Raw genomic sequence first — 4,626 nt, 5'->3', positions numbered from 1 at the left:
ACCGGAATCGCACCCTATGCCGACGGCCGGGGCCGTCGGCATATCCCTGAATGGCCGTCGGGACAGGCCTATGCCGACGGCACCCGTCGGCATAGGGCCGTCGGCAACATATCCGTCGGCGTAGCCAGGAATGCCGTCGGCATATAAAGGCCGTCGGCATAGGCCCTATCCCGACGGTGTCCGTACATCTATGCCGACGGCCCCGGCCGTCGGCAACGTTATTGCCTAACGGCGGCCGCCGTCAAGTGCTGACCAATGCTTGCTTGCCACGTGGCAGGTCTGTGCCGACGGCCTGGCCGTCGGCATAGTTGTCGACTTAGGTTGAATCTATGCCGACGGCTAGACCGTCGGCATAGACCTGCCACGTGGCAGCCACTGGGAGCTCCTGGAGCAGGCCTATGCCGACGACTTAGCCGTCGGCTTAGTTTGAAACTATGCCGACGGCTAAGCCGTCGGCATAGATGTGCCACGTGGCAGCCACTGGGAGCTCATGGCAGCTCTATGCCGACGGCCTTGCCGTCGGCATAGTTTCCGTCTGTTTTTTTTCTTTTTTCTGTTTTGTTTCAGCTCAATTCATTTGAATATATACAGCACACAACAAATATATGCATCACATAACAGCTGGCCCAGCAGCATCACAGAAGAAATTCATCATCACACATCATAAGAAGCATCGCAAAGCATAAACATATAAGTATCATCACCACCAAGCATAAGAATCTCACAAACAACAATAAGAAACATCACAAGCATATAAGTATCATCACCACCAAGACCGCCACATTGTGACCCAAAGGCTTAAGCGCCAGGACGTCGAGAACCACGGAGGTCGTCACCGCCAAGACCGCCGAAGCCCAGGTCGTCACTGCTACCGCCAAGACCGCCTCCTCCTCCGCCTCCGCCTCCGTGGATCGGAGTGGTCGGGCTCCGTGTCTCCGGAGTGCTGCGAAGACCACCGCCAACGGTAGATCCACCTGTTCCCTGGATGTTGAAAAGACATATGCACGGGATATATGACTGTGTTGAAAGGCATGACATGCTTTGGGTGAATAGTTTGGGGATGAACTAACCGGCGAGGGGCCAGCGTTCTGTGCCACAAACTCCTCAAAGCTCATCAGCACTGGTTGTGCTGGAGGGCATTGTGCTGGAGGGAACTGAGGACACCTATCGGCCGCCATATCCTGAAAAGCCTGCTGCATCTGGCTATCCCTCTGCACTTGGTGTTCATAAAGCCTCTGATGCCACGCCATGGTCTCCTGGCGTGTGTACTCCATGTAGGCCTACGGTATGACATGATGGAACTCATAAAACTACTAAATGTGGAAAATGAAGTGAGAAATGAAGATAAGAGGGAAAATACTTACAGATTGTTGCTCCTGAAAGAGGTACTGTGTACTAGTCACTGGCTGGCTCGTGCACTGGCTCAGGCTTGGGTCGATCCGACGAAGCTGTGTGTAGGAGATACTAGGAGTGATCACAGCATCGAGAACCGCCTCCCGACCGTGCTCCTTGGGCCCCATCCTCACCACCGCCATGTCGTCCAGAGGCGCCGCAATGGGGTCAGGTGTGTCAGGATGTAACTCCAGATACGCTTCGGAGTAGGCCTTCTTCCTCTCTGCGGTCTTCTTGCCGTAGTACTTGGGCTCGCCAGGCTTGGGGTCCTTCCGCGTATGGGCGATCTCCCACGCCTGCATGTGTGAGAGCGGCCGCTTCAGTTTCTCCTCCTGCACCACCAAACAGAGGTTAGTCATACATAAGAAAGTGATGGTAAATAGAAGAAGAAGAATGTTTAATGGGGTTAGTCATACATTAACTGCCTTGTGGAGATAGTGGTTTCGGTTTCCCTGAGCATGTACTCCCTCCGTCCCTCGGTTAGCCTTAATTTTGGTTCGCATAGCCGCCCAGGCTCCAGCCTCATCACACCAAAGATCCACCAATTCCGCCCAAGACGGGCGTCTACGCATGCCAGAACACTTTCACACATGCATCGGGGCCCGTGCGATGTTTCGGTGGCATAGCTACACCTTGAAGGCCACCGCGAATCCCAGTTGACCAGTAGATCTAGCCCTTTGACTTTCACCGGACGGGCTTTGACCGGTGGACTCTTCCACCTGGTTGCGATAAGTCAGCCCATAGGAACATTCCCGAACACGGTCTGGACCCAACCCAACACTAGACTCCCTCCGGTTCCACCGCACCCGCACCATCCCCCCTCTAAGTGATGGCTGCTCTGCCTTTCGTGGAGGGGGGCCACACCACGGAGCCCCAAGACGGGCGTCTACACATGCCAGAACACTTTCACACATGCATCGGGACCCGTGCGATGTTTCGGTGGCATAGCTATACCCTGAAGGCCACCCCGAATCCCAGTTGACCAGTAGATCTAGCCCTTTGACTTTCGTCGGACGGGCTTTGACCGGTGGACTCTTCCACCTGGTTGCGATAGGTCAGCCCATAGGAACACTTTGGTGCAACATCTGGGCTGACCTTAGACAACCGGGTGGATACGTCTACTGCTCAAAGCTTGTCCGTGCAAAGTCAAAGGGGTAGATCCCGTGGTCAAACGCTACAGGGTTTGGCGGGACGGGGGCCCTAGGGGGGTAGCAATGCCACCGGAGCGTCGCACCGGGACCTCATACAAGCCGCGTGCCGGGTGCCTACGCCTGCCACCATCCTTATATAACCGTAGGAGGGCCACCGCAACACCTGGCGGCATTGCTACCCCCCAGGTACCCCGTCCCATCTAACCCTGACACAGACGACCGCCGGGTCTATCCCTTTGACTTTCGCTGGACGTAGTTTGAGCGGTGGACCTTTTCACCTTGTTGTCATAGCCCAGCCATAGGTACACCCCCCAACACAGTCCCGGCACAACCCACCCCAAGATTCCCTCTGCGTCGGCCCGACGTGGCCGTTCCCCCCCCCCCCCCCCCCCCCCCCCGGGGCACGGCGGCATCGACGCCCGTGAGGGGGGAGGGGGCACACCCCGGAGCCGCGTGCCTGCGCCTGCCAATGTTTCCACAACCGTAGGAGGGCCCACCGCAACACCTGGCGGCATTGCTACCCCCCACAGGTACCCGGCCCGTCCCGTCTAACCTCTCCATGACACGACGGAAGAAGGCCCGTGTGGGGGGCAATCGATATATGTTTTCTGTACATTTAAGTTAATGAAATTAGTATTGGAAAAAAAATTAAGAGAAAATACAAAAAATATAAAAATATTATTAGAAATCTATGCCTACGGCCTAGCCGTCGGCATAGCTACGGCCATGGAACGGTAGAGCCCTGGATCGATGACATGGCGTAGGGCGGGGATCAATGACGTGGCAAAAACATGGGCCAGGCCTATGCCGACGGCCTAGCCGTCGGCATAGAAATGCCACCCCACGGGACCGGCGAACGACGCGGATCGATGACGTGGCGGCGCGGTGGATCGATGACGTCGGCGTAGCTATGCCGACGGCCACCGTTAGCCCGTCGGCGTAGCCTGACGCCGTCAAACTGCTGTCGCCGCACGGGTAGACGGGCCACGTGATATGCCGACGGCCTGCTCTATGCCGACGTCCCGCGTCGGTATATTCGGAGAAACGCCGACGGCTTATCTATGCCGACGGCCCCCGTCGGCATAGATGGTTATACGCCGACGACCTTTCTACGCCGACGGCTTTAGTCGTGCCGTCAGGGTAAGACCATATATGCCGGCGGGGGCCGTCGGCATAGATATGCCCGTCGGCAACTGCCTAAATTCTGGTAGTGCTAGAGATCTCATGCAGAACCATGGGGCCATGGACTTGTTACTTGTTAGTGCCGGAGAACTGAAATACCGCCAACCAGTATAGGAGAAAGACCACACCGCCGAGCAGCTGTCCAGTAGAGGGGACCAAGGCAGAGAGGAGCCCCGGCGAGACTGAGATGTAGAGAGCAGCGGTGGTGTCGGGGTCGACGGCGACGGGGCGGTGGCAACGGCATCGGCGGCGATGCAGCCCAGTGGCCATGGACGGTCGGAGGAACCCTAGAGTGTCCGGATTTGGCTGCTCCAAGCTGTCGGTGAACTCTTCCCTGAATGGGAACCTTGAAAACCACAACAGAGTAAGCAGCGGCGGCGAGGAATCGGGAAATCCATCGAAGCACGAAAATCCAGAGGTGCGGTAGAGAAACTCACCGGTCAACTAGCTCCAATAGGAACTCCAAACCATCGGCATCCTCTGCCGCGCCCGCCATTACTGTGAGGTACCTCCCCGCCAGCGCTCGATCTCGTTGCTCGTCAAACCACCCGTCCCGAAGCCCTCGACATGTTTTCCAGACGGATAAGGAGACACGCGTTTCTGTACCCAGACCCTGGTCACGGCTCAGCAGTGACTAATCTGGGCCATGGACCAGCTTCTTAATCCGTCGGGACGGACGTGCGCACGTACGATTCGGGCCCACAACCACCAACTGTTCGCTACGCTGCACAGCCGTATATCGATTTATCAACGCCTCAATGCAGACCTGTCAGACCGCTTTTTTTTCAATCCCCAGAAGCGAACCAACAGAGAGATTTAGGGATCAGCTACGCCAGAGCACCAAAATGCGGTGTCCGATAAGAAAGTGTATCACTTATTGAAGTCACATGCCAAGGCTTCT

General features: G+C 56.6%; 1 long non-coding RNA gene across 1 annotated transcript; it reads right to left on the bottom strand.

Annotated features, from left to right (window-relative positions):
• Nucleotides 1-878: 878 nt before the first annotated feature.
• On the bottom strand, nucleotides 879-1,416 carry LOC125524452. Its single transcript, XR_007290754.1, has 3 exons — nucleotides 1,365-1,416; nucleotides 1,071-1,280; nucleotides 879-981 (listed from the first exon to the last, which is right to left on the bottom strand). It is a non-coding gene; the product is annotated as an uncharacterized LOC125524452 (long non-coding RNA).
• Nucleotides 1,417-4,626: the final 3,210 nt, after the last annotated feature.

The sequence above is a fragment of the Triticum urartu genome, chromosome 7 (assembly GCF_003073215.2).
Source record: "Triticum urartu cultivar G1812 chromosome 7, Tu2.1, whole genome shotgun sequence".
In the NCBI taxonomy this organism is placed as follows: Eukaryota; Viridiplantae; Streptophyta; class Magnoliopsida; order Poales; family Poaceae; genus Triticum; species Triticum urartu.
The sequence above is the reverse complement of the archived record's forward strand: the minus strand, read 5'-3'. Positions and strand labels throughout refer to the sequence as shown.